This window comes from Lynx canadensis, chromosome F1 (assembly GCF_007474595.2).
Source record: "Lynx canadensis isolate LIC74 chromosome F1, mLynCan4.pri.v2, whole genome shotgun sequence".
In the NCBI taxonomy this organism is placed as follows: Eukaryota; Metazoa; Chordata; class Mammalia; order Carnivora; family Felidae; genus Lynx; species Lynx canadensis.
The window spans coordinates 28,380,107-28,395,117 of NC_044319.2; the positions used below are offsets into that span (position 1 = coordinate 28,380,107).

Here is a 15,011-nt window from a genome sequence, read left to right on the forward strand (position 1 = left end):
AAAAGTGGCACAGCCAGTGTTTACACAGAGATCTGTCCGACCTCAAAGTCCTGCCTTACTATGGAAATGAGCTGCCTGCCCTTGGGTACAACCCACCACCCCCTGCCCCACCACAGACACACACACACACACACACACACACACACACGCACAAATAGATCCCCCTGTTGTATATCTGTTTGAAATTCATAAATTTATTTTAAAGAAAAGATTCCAGAGGGTGGGAGAGGTGATGTGTGGAGGGGATGTGATAACCCACTGTTCCACAACAGGCAGCATCCTAACTTCTTAATTTCTTGCACACTCTCATTGGACCTTGAAGTGAAGCATGAGCACAAAAAAAGAGAGATAATTAGGAGAAGTCTTGACTTTGCCCTAAACGTCAACTCTTAATACATTTTTCCCCTTTCTGTAATCTTTTCACAGCTGTGAGGACTACCCGAGGTTAAGTCCTTTTTAGTCTGAATTCAGTCTGGTAGAAAGCCTAACCCTGGAAGGCAATAAGACTGTCTCAAAGACAGCTCAGAACAATAGCTAGAAAAATTCTATATCCTTGTTTCTGCAGCAATTCAGAGTGTATAGATGGAGAATATGGGAGGATATTCCACTCAGGAGAGGGAAGTGGACTGAAATGCAACTATACTTATGTTAGTCTGCTACAAAGCCTGCCCACGTTGAATTAAGGAGAAAGAACTTTTAGGCCCCATCTCCAGTATATGTCCACAGGTTAGAAACACAGATCCAAAGTGAAAGCAAGTAATATAGAAAACTAGAAGAGAAATATCATCTTTAGACTCCTTTAAAATTATACCTCCTACTCCTGGTCTATTTTTTTCCCCACCGCTATATAATTAACATGTAACATGCTGTATAATTTAGTTCCGTGTTAAATCTCTCTCTAGCTTTTTGTCTGTTTGTCTGATGTATTCCAAACATCTAGATACTACTTAATAGTTGCTCAATAAATATTTGCCAAGCGAATGAATGAATGAATGAATAGGAAGAGTGAATTTCTGAAAATGGTGCAGAACCCAGAATATGTTTGGAAACCGCAATAGGAGACAATAAATCATTAGATTATAAATCTGGAGCCTAAAGCCAACAAAAAAAAATGAGTTTACTGGCATCTAAAGACAAAATTAAGTAAAGAAAAAGAGATGGGGGAGGATAATATAATATTTAAAGGAAACTGTGTAATTGCAAACTTAAAGTCTGTATTTAAGACAATTAAGGAGAATTGAAATAGTAGGAATTCTAACCATTGCTTAAGCTTACAGAATACAAACGAATTTCCAGATTTACAGAAAAAATAAAGGTAGAAAGAATTTTAAAAGGCACATAATAGAGAGAGAAAATTGAGAACAAAGAACAGAACAGCACAAAAAATTGTCAGTGTCCGTGATGGTGGAAAAACATAATCATTAGAATAGAATAATCAAAAATAAAATTAAACAAAGGTTAAAAAACCCAACAAAATAAATGAATCCAGTGCAAGATTAAAAGAAAATCTTTAATTAAAAACAGAGGCACTTATGGAAAATAGGTTACCAATAAAGGAAAGAATATCAGGCCAGTATCAAACTTCTGTCTAACAGCAAATGTCAAAAGACGATACAGAAAAATCTTCAGGGTTGTGATGAGGAAAAGTTGTGATTCCAGAATCTGACAAAATGATCTTTCATGCAATAAAGCCATTTGCAAACATGCAAATATTTATTCCACTCCTGTAGCTTCACTGAAAAAATTGTCTCTCTGAGGATTTATATAAGCTAATAATTGTGAGATAAACCCTCCTAATGACAAGGTATTTAAATGATATGCTGAATTCTTTCTCTCACAGTTTAAATGACACATGTTGGATCTCATGCTGGATTATACAACAAGTAGATGACTGGATCACGTTGCCTGGAGAAAGTATACAAAATTGTTCTTTCCACTTTACAAAGGTAAAGCACCACAGCACAACAAGTAGCCATTCCAAATGACAAGTAGATTAAGGAAGGACTTTCTGTATCTTTGAGGTTCATAGTAAAAGATCTGAGGGGCACCTACGTGGATCAGTCAGTTAAGCATCTGACTCTTGGTTTCAGCTCAGCTCATGATCTCATGGTTTCGTGAGTTTGAGCCCTGTGTCAGGCTGTGTGCTGACACCGCAGAGCCTGCTTGGGATTCTCTCTCTCCCTCTCTCTCTCTGCCTCTCCCCCACTCTCACTGTGTGTCTCTCTCAAAATAAAAAATAAACTCAAAAATTTTAAAAAAGATCTGAGCCACTGTTTTTAGTTTATTTATTTATTTATTTAAAAGATGAAATTTATTATCAAATTGGTTTCCATACAACACCCAGTGCTCATCCCAACAGGTGCCCTCCTCAATACCCATCACCCACCCCCTATTAGTTTTTAATTTGCAAGACTAATAACCTATCCAATGATAGACATGCCAACCAGCTTAAATTTATAATATCCATAAGGATCATGTTAAATATTTCCAAAAATCAATGATTAGGTATGATATCAACTTATGTCAACTACATCAAGTAAGCACACACTGCAACATGACTATAAAAAGCATAATCGTATCTAGTTACTTTCCTTTTTTATACATTTGTGCATTTTTCTTTTAATCATATACTACTATATATGAGAAAAGACCAATCTATATATGCAATTTGATAGATAAAATAGTCACGATCATGGTTTTTTAAAAATCAAGCATAGCAAAAAGACTATTAAAAAATAGTACTGGATAAAGGAAACGTGAAATCATATACATACATATCTATATATACACACACAAAGATAGATACAGATATATTATCTACATAGCCATATACACATACAGATATGTTATAGAACACTTAAGTATCCAGTATTGCACTGTTCCTCATGACAAAAAACTAATGACCATTAAAGGGGACAGAGATATGACATATCATTTAAATGGAATAATATGCAGCTGTTAAAACAATAAAGCAAATCTTCAGGACGTGATGAGAAAAAATTTGCAGGACATATTACACAGAAATAGCAAAGCAGAGAGTGGCTTTCACTTACATAATAAAGGACCGTGTATATATTAATCACACACACACACACACACACACACACACATTTATATGTACACCCAAATGATGTCTAGAATAGTAACGAGAAATGGTAACAGTGGTGGCCTCTGTGTAGATGATGGGGGGAGGGGGCTCAGATGCAGGCAGAAGACTTCGCCGTCACTCATAGTTTTTACACTGCTTGTTTCTCACTTGTTTACTCATGTACCTGTACTCCTGATTTAAATTTTTAAGGAAAGGTATACAGCATTTGACTTTAAGAGAGCACACCATTAACTATTTTCATGCCCAATGTTGCCACACAAAAGAGTATTATTTCTTCTCTGTATTGACATCGGCAAAACACCTGTCTTGAGTTACCTTGATTTATATCTTTCTTAGATTTATATCTTTTTATCTATGAGTTTTGAATGGCACTTAGCATGGCACGCCTTCAGACTTTCAGCAAACATTTATAAAAGTCAACCAGGAAACACTGCAGAAAGACAAAGAGTTTGTGAAACATAATGTATAATCAGGCCTATGCTATTTTTTCTTTCGATTATTATCCATAGTAAGAGTATCTTTATTATAACAACCTCCTTTCTATTATCATAAATGCACCATTTCCACCCCCTAAGATGTCCCCCAAAGAATATACTGACTCCTGTTCCCGGCAGGAAATTTTTTTCCCCCAAGTCTGAATTTCTGAAAGGCAGAAAGTCATGGATTGGGATTGGTCGTTCTCTACTTTTCTAAAATACAGCATTTTTCATCGTGGTTACAGAAAACAACTCAGAATACACAGGAGTTTGGAGGACTGAAAATATCTAACACTATAATATCACTCAGAGCTCAGCAATAGAATACGGTTTTCTTATTTTAAGAACTGTAGTTTCACACGGTTTCCTTCTGAGCACTATCCTTAGTTCTCCAAGCGATCATTTAGTGTGCTAGCATCTACATGAGCATATTTTTGCTATGTCTCTAAAATGGATTTTTACCCATATAAATTTGAAGTACCACAAAAATTGTATTTTACATCAGTCTGGAAAAAAAAGTAGAAATTATCTAAGCCAATGGCTTTAAACCCTTTCTAGGAGTATGGATACCTTTGAGGACCTGATATACACTGTGGACCCCCTCTCCAGAAAACACGAAGCTTATCCATATGCCTTCTAGAAGTTCATGAGGCTTATTTCTTTTTTTTTTATTTTATTTTATTTTATTTTTTTATATATATATGAAATTTATTGACAAATTGGTTTCCATACAACACCCAGTGCTCATCCCAAAAGGTGCCCTCCTCAATACCCATCACCCACCCTCCCCTCCCTCCCACCCCCCATCAACCCTCAGTTTGTTCTCAGTTTTTAACAGTCTCTTATGCTTTGGCTCTCTTCCACTCTAACCTCTTTTTTTTTTTCCTTCCCCTCCCCCATGGGTTCCTGTTAAGTTTCTCAGGATCCACATAAGAGTGAAACCATATGGTATCTGTCTTTCTCTGTATGGCTTATTTCACTTAGCATTACACTCTCCAGTTCCATCCACGTTGCTACAAAAGGCCATATTTCATTTTTTCTCATTGCCACGTAGTATTCCATTGTGTATATAAACCACAATTTCTTTATCCATTCATCAGTTGATGGACATTTAGGCTCTTTCCATAATTTGGCTATTGTTGAGAGTGCTGCTATGAACATTGGGGTACAAGTGCCCCTATGCATCAGTACTCCTGTATCCCTTGGATAAATTCCTAGCAGTGCTATTGCTGGGTCATAGGGTAGGTCTATTTTTAATTTTCTGAGGAGCCTCATGAGGCTTATTTCAACCTTCATTAGACAGTGAGGGGGAAAAACCAGTATATCCTTGAAAAATGATCAATATTTTGTACATGGCAGTTAAACACTGTTAAACATACTATCCTCTGAGTTTTCATAAAATCCTATGAGATAGCAAGCATATTTATTATTATTCACCTATTAGGAAGCCATTTGAATATTCACATGTGAGGAAACTCAGAAAATGATGTGGTCAAAATCACACAGTGAATAAATATTAGAATCAAATCTCAAACCTTGAGCTTCTATTTATGAACTTTATCCTTTTTTCCTTGCCTTACACTCTTTCCTTTAGTCCAAGGTTGGCAAACTTTTTCTGTAAAGGGCCAGATAGTAAATACTTCCAGCTTTGCGGGCCATATGGTCTCTGTTCTAGTACAAAGTAGCCAAAGATAATACTAAAATAAATGGGTGTGGTTGTACTCTAATAACTACATAGCAGGTGGCAGGCTGGATTTTGCCCACGGGCCACAGTTTGCTGACCCCTGCATTATTTTGCCTCTACACCAAAAATAACTCAATCTTTTAATTTATTTTCCTGGATTTAATGTTTTTATCATCATGATTCTGACTTGGTTAAACGATCATTACTAAAATACATGCTAATGGAATCCCTAAATAACATCACCAATAACAGCAGAATTTCTGCCTAAAAGCTAAAATTAGAGTTTTACATATTAATTTTTATGTTCATTTTGAGATACATATTAATTTTTATGTTCATTTTGAGATCGTTTCATGGATGAAACCACCATGTGGGGGCGTCGTTTGCGAACACAATCTCTAATAATTCAACAGGAGCCAATATTACATATGAAAAATAAAAATTCCATTGCAGTGCTGGCATTAAGGGAGACATAGTTTGGAAAAGCAAAATGTAAAATATACTTTCTGTCAACGTTTAGTTTGTTGGAATATCAAGTAACCTTTAAGAAGGGGTATTCAGTGAATGTATTTGTTTATAGCATTTATTAAGACTATCACTAAATATCTGGGTTCTTCTGAGCACAGGGCAGGATTGCATTTCCCCACTTACGGTCTTGAAGTTGGTTTGGCCCCCATGTCATGTGAGTGAAGACAGTGTGTGCACTTACTGAAGCTCCATGAGCCAGTGTGCAGGTTCCCATGCACGGTTTCCCATGCTCTGGTCCCTATGCCAAAGTGACCAGGAAAGGCCACAGAAACACCCGAAGTCTCTGAGCTAGAACAGTGGGCAGGGCCCTACTATTAATCCACACTGAAGGTACAGTGTGAATAAAAAATAAACTTTTATTTTGTAAATCCACCAAGATGTGGGGATTGTTTGTTACAGGAAATAACTTAACATATCCTAACTAATATAAAGGCATACATTTAACAAAATCATATAGCAAACAGATTTACACAAATGTTAATCTTTATTATACTCAGCTAATAGTAATACCTCAAGGTTACATTATATACTATTTCAGTGATCACACTGTGGATTATCTATAGGTCACTTAAATAACCAATCAGCTCATTTCATTAAACCAAAATACACGTTAACTGCATGAAGAAACTAGTCAAATCTGGCACTTAGCATTGTGATAATAACTGGTTTGAGCAAACCCTAATAAATTATATGAAGGCAAACACGGTATGTATTATAAGAGTGAAAATGGGTGCATTCAAGGTGTAAGAAAAATGTATTTCTTTCTATGTTGACCTTAGTAATATAAATAAATGTGCAAAAAATAATATTGGCTTATTTTAATAATAAGGTAATAAAAATTACTCTAATAAAATCAGCTTACTCTAATATACTGTCATTCAGGATGTAAACTATTTTCACGTACATAATCTTATTTAACCTTCACAATAGCTCTGCGAGAAATACTAGCCCCACTGACAAACAAGAATATTAAGGATAATAGAACAGCGACTAGATTGATAATACAACCCTAGCTAGTGGCACAAAAACCTGGACTTAGATTTTCTGCAGTGAAATCTGATGTCCCTTCTATTGGATCATTCCTTTAAAAAAGAGGGAGAAATATGTTCATCCTAAACTATACTATGTGAGTAAAACTAATGGAAGTGTCTGCATAAGTATGCCCAGCACATTATTTAGCTGTGATACAATGTATATTAGGAGATCATGCCCAGATCTATTATTTTTTTTTAACTTAAAACACAGCTCCCATTATCTACAAACGCCCCTGAAATTACCTATGAAAACACACATTCTTTGAACCAGCAATTTGGGCAGCTTATGACTTTCATACCCCTCCTTTCCTTTTTTTCTTCTCTTGCTGCTTGCCCTTGGAAATTTTACGCTTTGATAGCATAGGGGGGGAGCCTAAGCGCATTAAGGGAGAGGTGAAACACATCAGCGAAATTTGCCCATGTATTTGTTGCTTTTGTTTTGATAATAAAATTGAAGGTGGAAGAGGCTGAAGATTTGTAATTAATGTGCATTTTTGGATGACCTGTGACTTTCAATTGTTCCTATTATCAGTGTTTCCCCCACCCCCAATGGGATGTCAGAACCAAGAGTTGGCTGCGTGAAATTCCAATTTCCAGTTAGAATTAGTCACATGTACATTGTACTTCATATCCACCCAAACCACCATACTTGCACACGAACCTCATTTGGCACAGGTACGTCTTTTGTAAACATCATGCCACATTTACAGCACCGCTTAAATAACAATGCCAATTTTCCAAGAGTAAGTTTGCACAAGTCTAAAGAATTTCACACACACAAAAAGGATTGGGAAGCAAACAAATATGTAGCATAATTACTAGCTGAAAGGAGACAGGTCCAGACAAAAGTTATTATCAAATGAATTACTTGAGGCAGTTACAAAAAGTATTTTTTTTTTTTTTTGATAATCATCTCACCTAGTTTTAATCCCATTCAGAGCAGTGCTTGGATATTTGGTGGTCAGTCAGATGCTCTACAAAATCGATAACCCATGGTAAACCATGCTCCATGTCAGGGATTGAGAAGGGGGAGAAGGCAAGAAAAAAATGGATTCTGTATCTCTTTCAGGGCATGGACTTTGTGACAATTGCTTGCTTCCAATTTTGGAGTAATTTCTTGATCACAACATTTGACAGTGATAGCTTTCCAGAAGATTAAAAATAGGTTATTGCAAGCTTTTCAAAAGTATGCAGAAACATATAAAAGTGTACTTTTTTCAGAGTACAAGCAGTTCCTCATGTGAACATACCCAAGAAATGAACGACCACTATGCTATTATCATAGCCAGCCCTCCTCTTTCTGGGACCTTCAGTTTCTGTTAAACCTGTACTGTCTTGCTGTGTGTTTTCCTACTACCAAAACCAAACAAAAATGCTGCCTCACTCCCGGGAAGATTATATTCCTAATGTTCCTCAACCTCCTTCCAATCAGCATGGGATTCTAAGAACTAAGGGTTCTGAATTGAACTTCTTTGTGACTGATGTAACAAATGTATGCCCTGAGAAAAGATGACTAATCTATTTCATTATTTCTTTGGAGTCTACAATATATTTATGCAATAATTCTGCTTTATTGCCTATCAAATGTGATTTTGTACTCTGCAAACTTAACTACCATTCAGAAGATACTTTCTCTGAGAAATGCATGTTAACTTGGAAAAGAAATAAACCTATGTGAAGATTTTGAGTGACAGGAACATATGTTAATATCCTGAGATAGGCTCTATTTTCATTAATTTAAGTGGACGGGAGGAGAAACAGAATCAAAGATCCAAAACAATCTCTTAATTTCAACGTCTGTGTTTCAGCTGCACAAGGCCAGAATTACTTACTTTGGAAAAAATACTCATCCACTTTAACAAACTGGCATAAAGAAAAATGCGATGAGATTGTAGGGTCAGAACTAGAAGTCACCTTGCAAGATTGCCTTTTAAGCTGCCTCAAAACATTTAATTTTCCTTTAAAATGGGTTTCCGAAAACCAATCTGCAATGCTCTGAGGACAGCCGAGAGACTAGTGAAATGCCACAGAATAATGAGCGTACTACATTAATAAGATAACACTCAACACCCAAAGCTTACAACAACATCATCCTCTGGGAGAATGCTCTCTGTCAAATTCTACACCACCGTTTCAAGTCTACTCATTTCCCAGTTCGGATTGCGGCTTCATGAAATCACCAAACTGAACAGAAAGTAGTCTGACAATTTTCCCCTCACTCTTTCAGTTGTAGCTTTCTACCATATCCGACAGAAACGGTGGACTCCCTGCTAAAGACATGCATAAGGCCTCCCAGTTTACAATATAGCCTCTGTCTTTCCCAGACTGACGTTTCTTTGATTTGGAACCGCTGGTTAAAGTGATTCTAAACCTTTACTTTTTTTTTTTCCGGTTTTTTTTTTTTGTTGTTATTATTTGTTGTTGCTCTTTTTCTAATCAATTAGGCATTATGTTAAACAGGCGAAATAGGGGTTCACAGTAAATGTGTGGCCATCGTCGTAACAGCTTCACCAACTGAATCTAGGTAAAAGCGAACTGAAGGCGGTGGGCTGGTTCAAAATACAGGAAAAATAAACATAGAAGCTGCATAACTGATTTCAATCTCTACACTGAAGTGGTAGAAAACAAGAGTCCTTTGTAAATAGGAGAACTGCCACTCCAAGGAAATGTGTTCCATAAGCCTCAACATGATGCTTACAGGATCTTACAGTTGCTAGAGTCCACAGTGGTGCCCTTGTTATTTGCATTCTGACGCTCAGAGATCGTGACTGAGCGATAAGCTTGGGCAGATCCTGGCCCTGGCCTTCCAATTTACTTTCCGCTGGGGAAAATCTCATTATATTTGAATGCCTTCAGGTAATAAAATCATCTGACATCTTATTCTAATCTTTAAACCGAACTCAAAGTATTATCCATTGCATCATTTTTGCCAACAGTTTGTCCTAGACCATAAGTGATTTCTTATTAGCTTTCAAATAACTTGGAAGAGAAAACACGAGTAGTCCCCCTTTGGCACTGTTCTTAGGGATAAGTGTATTTCCATCAGCGAACTTTCTCTCTTTTTTTTTAATCACATATCTGTCGAGGTGGCGGCGAGGAGGACAAAAAGTGGACAGATACACGATTTACCCTCCTCGCCGCCACCTCCTCGGTTCAAGGTGACATCTTCGTTCACAGGGACTGATGCGGCAACCTTCTCTCTGGCCTTCTTGCTTCCCCTCGCACCCTCCAAATGGCAGCTGAGTCACATCATCCCTCTCACGTGCTTAAATCTTTCAGCGGCTCTTCCCACCGGATTCAGAATGTTGCCATGACTTCCTGAGTCCCAGACGCCCTGGCTCCTCTTAAACTCGCTAACCTTGCTTCTTCCTCCACGTCCTGCCACGGGGACTCATCCGTATCCCTTGAACATGCCCACGTCCGTCCCCCTCAGGCTCTCTGCCATTGCCGGCCCTCTCCCTGAACGCATCTTGGCTCTTCCCTACCTAGCTGCCGTCTTCTCATGCTTTGAGGTCACCTGCTCAGAGAGATCTTAAATCAGCCTCCTTCGGAACACCTCCCCCCACGTGCTCCCCCCTCTATCTACTATCACCACACATGAACTTCTTGGGTGGCATTTATTGTCATCAGTAATGGTCTTTTTTTTTTTTTTTTTAATGTCCTGATTGATCATTCGTCTCTTCAGCCCTAATGAGAGCTCCGGGAACGAGTCTACCACCTTGCGTTCCTAGTCTGTCTGAATCAAAGAACAAACAAGCAAAAGTTGAGGGAAGGGCGACTAAAGTGAAGCTTCCGAATAGAACACAATGTATGAATCTTGGCCATTGAAAAAAATTCTTTTCACGGGCTAGACTAGCCCTGTCTAGGAGTTGCAAGCCTGCTGCTTAAATATTCATTTCAATACTCAACTTCTGTTAGTCACCAAGGCCTGTTGAATCCTGCAGCTAATTACTTCAACATTTTGTCTTCCTCTCTTCTTGCAACATCAACTCCAACCATCTCAGTGAACCCTCCCATCCCCCTTCTGTGGGTCACTGAGACGGTCTCCTAATTGCTCTCTCAACTGTCAGTCTCCACGCATCCTCTTCTTGACAGATGCACCTTCTAAAGTCACTTGCAACCTGTCACTTCATTCTCCAAAACAACTACAACCACAAAAAACCCAAAACCAATGGATGTTCTTATTGTAGTAGGTCCCAAATTCTCAAAACTCAAATTATATTCGGCTGAATTCTTGCCATCTGAACCAGCCAATAATATTAACCGCTACTCCTTTAAACAATTCCTCTACTCAACGCAAATTCTTACTTTTCTATCCGCAAAATAAACCAAGCTCATACCTCTTTGTATTCTTGCTCAGTCGCAGACCTGGGAGGCTATTTCCCCCTCCATCGACCTCAACCAAAACATTTTCTTCAAAGCATAGTTCAAATCCAACTTCTCTAATTAAGCCTTCCGTCTCAGCTCCAGCCCACACGTACTTTCCTTTTGCTCAATCTTACTCCGTTGTTTAAGCCACTGTTGCATATAACATTTGCTTATACAAGACTCATTTCTGTTATTCTTCAGTTATTTCATAGGTGTACATTATATCTCCCAAGTTGGATTGCAAGCAGGGACTGTATCTTTTATGTCCTGGCAGTGGCAGAAATAGCACTGATTCAACAGGAGCCACTGACATTGACTTGCTGATTTACATGGTTCTGAGGATAAATCCCTTCAACTGCAAACAACAATTCTAGATAACTTGCAATTCCCGAGTAGAACATACTGTTCCCTAGCCCTAATCTCTCCCACACAGACTCCCAGTGCCTATGATGTTCCCCTTCCACCTTCACTCACCTGGAAAACTCCTAATTCTCTTTCCAGTCTCCCCTAAGATAACATTTACTAAGAAAAGACAAGTATCCCTTGTCCCTTCCTTATCCATTTACCTATCCCAGTATCTCTGTAACATGTAGCTCCTAGATGTTCCCATTAAATACTCTTAACCCATAGCATGTGACACACTAGATTATAAATGACTGTTTGTCCACTGGCCTTCCTGACTGGTCTGTGTGCAACTTAGGCTCAGCCGATTTATCTTTTATCTTTATAGCAGCAGAATGATGGTGCTGTATTATTTGTTGAATAAATAAATGAACAAACTAACAAAAAAGCTGGTCATAAAATCTATTAAAAGAGCTAAGAATGAGGGCGCCTGCGTGGCTCAGTGGGTTAAGCATACGACTCTTGACTTAGGCTCAGGTCATGATCTCAACGGTTCATGGGTTTGAGCACAACGTCGGGCTCTGTGCTGATCGTGCAGAGCCTGCTTGGGATTCTTTCTCTCCCTCTCTCTCTGCCCTTCCCCCCCTCAAAATAAATAAATATTTTTTTAAAGAGCTATTAAGAATGTGGTACAATAGGTCAATTTAGCATTATGTAATTTACAGCAAACCACAGTTCAGACCACTTAGAACGCCTATTTGTTATTAAATTCCAAAAATAATTGTTAAGCACCCCCTGTGGATCAAGCATTGGGGATGCACAAAAGATGCAAACACAGCAAAATCCCTAACCTCACAGAACTACTTGCATCTTACTAAGTGAGGTGGGGAGGAGTATGGTGTTTGCTCTGCCTCGTAAAGCACACAAATGCTCTCAGTAGAAGGTTTCTTTCTGCAAGGATGCTGACGCTGAGATGATGCCGGCTTGGACCAAAATGGCGGCAGTTTGAATGGTGAGTAGCAGTTTAACTGTGGATGTGCTCTGAGGTAAGAGCCAACAGAACTAACTGATGACTGGAAGTGAGGTTTGAGAACAGCGAAGAATGGACTGGAGCCTGTGCAACTGTGGAATGGAATTTGTGCAGGGTTTGGAAGCATATGAATTGGGAGAGTAGGTAGATATATGAAGAGAAACTGTAAAATTAGGCCTTAAGTTTTAATAATCTGTTTTGTATCATTAAACTTCCCTTGGGCATATTTCCAATGATAATAACAGTCCCTTTGGCTTCTTAGGCAAATTGATAACACCAAATAGACGCATCTTGGACAACTGTAGCTAACACAGCTCCATCAAGCACTGCCTGTTCCAGGCACCGTGTAAAAGCCCCTGTAATTTATTCTACAAAACTGTCTCAAATTCTTTTTTTAAATAACTAATGCAATGCAGCCAGCGCTAGAGGTTACAATGTCTGTGATTGTTAAAAACCACTTCAAAGCTCACATAATTATTGTCATTACAAAGATTAATAATTATACTTTGAATTTTATTGGATGATGACTTAAGTGTCAAAAGGACACGCATAAAGAAGCCAAAATTTTTATCCTGCCCTAGATCATAATCTGTTCTAAGGTCATAGGAGATGACCTTGACCTAGGAGTAAAAGACTATGGAGGAAGTGTGGGTGACCTAGAATGACTTAATCCACCTAAGACTAAAGCCTGAGATAGAACAGTAGAGAATGTGGTCTGTTGTCAGGTAGCTACCTAAACAACCTAAATAATCAGCTACTGTGCTTAATGGCTATAATTTGGGGTAAGGCTGGTAATAATGGTTTATTTTTTCATGTGTTGAAGTATATGTCTGCAAAACTTACTGAATTTGGGATTCAAGATATGAGACTGTTTACAAACATAGGATGCAACAGTAAGTCAGCATAATGACTAAGTCTCTTGCAGAATAATTTAGTGGTGGTCATGAAGAGTTATAACTTGGACTTTTGAGTTTTCATTGGGCAGAAACAAACCACTCTCACTGAGTCTGTGAAGTTTCTTTTCTCTTCTAGACTCTAAGTAGTTTACACAATAAACAGTTATTTCCATAGTAGAAATGGCCAAGATGTCTAAGCTCTGAGGTTAACCTGTCATTATGGTTAGAAATCCAGGTTGCCATTCTTCCAGATTTTCACAGCCATACCACTTTTGACCTAGCTGCTAGAAACAGAAAAGTAAATATAGTTCCTTGACCTCTCAACAAAGGCAAAAATCAACACGCTCGGGTATTTATTTCACTGGCAAGTGATCCAGCACAAAGAGTCATTATGGTGGATTTGGATAATGACAAGACTCTACAAATTTTTTTTTTCCAAAGGAAGATTTTAAGCAAGAGTTCATCCATACATTGTCTCTGTCCTCTTATTTAGGACTCTGATATAAAGTACTGATTTGAAAATCTTATCTACTTCATAATTTATCAATGGCATCACATAATAATATGAAAACTCTTAGAATCGTAATTCACACCCCAAAATCAGACATCAGGCCCATGAGAGGAAATCTCATCACAAGCATATGTCGAAGGGAAGAATTCTTCCACTTAAAATTCCTTCATAACTGGGATGAGTCATTTCCTTCCCTATCTTGAAAATTATGTTTTAAACCCACCTCCTTCCATGTAACAAGACAGCTGTAACCCTTCCTAATCCCCACGGCATGGCAAGCATGGATTTCTCTATGGGGTCTGTATTTATAGCCTCTGGATATTTCTTGGGCACTGAATGACTAACTACCAGAAGAAAAGTCATCTAGATACACCCTCTTTGCTTCCTAGAAAGTGCCGAGTGTATGCACAGTCAAACCCAAAAAGAGACCCTGTTCCACTATGAGGTCCTTTTTAGCATTGTAACAAACAACATGAGTAGAAGGCAAACAGCGAGGGTTTAGACTTTAATTCTTTTTGTAATCTTCATATTTCGGTGTTGGTTTTTTTACACATGTGCACTACTGCAAACACAATATATTTTTAAAAGTCCCTGAAGCAATCATGACACGCAAGCATATAAGAACAGGGATAATCTGTTGAACTATAGAGTTAAAATTTACAAATTGGTAAAAGTCATATCAGATAAGAACTTCATGAAAAGAATGTCAAAACGGAACTCAAACGTTTTCTTTCTACACTAAAGAATCAAAGAGGCAGGGAAATTTAAAACCACTTGTCCCCCCACAAAGTCATCATTTCAAGCCATTTCCTGACATCCCTATCCATTAGTCAAATGACTCAAGCACACTGCTTTTGGGGTTCATATGCATTTTAAACATAAATTAGTATTCTGGTACAATAACGAATTCATTTCCACCATCCCTTTGTTCAAACTTTTCAACGTTCTTTTCAAAATCCATTTACGAAAATCTAGTTTTCTACATGCTATAGACCAAATTGACCCGCCATAAAAGAAAAATTCAAACATGAAG

At 38.0% G+C, this 15,011-nt stretch overlaps 1 protein-coding gene across 3 annotated transcripts in view; it reads right to left on the bottom strand.

Annotated features, from left to right (window-relative positions):
• The window catches only part of KCNK2 (potassium two pore domain channel subfamily K member 2), a 127,770-nt gene that overhangs the window by 73,636 nt on the left and 39,123 nt on the right, over window positions 1-15,011 (bottom strand). The window lies entirely within an intron of this gene.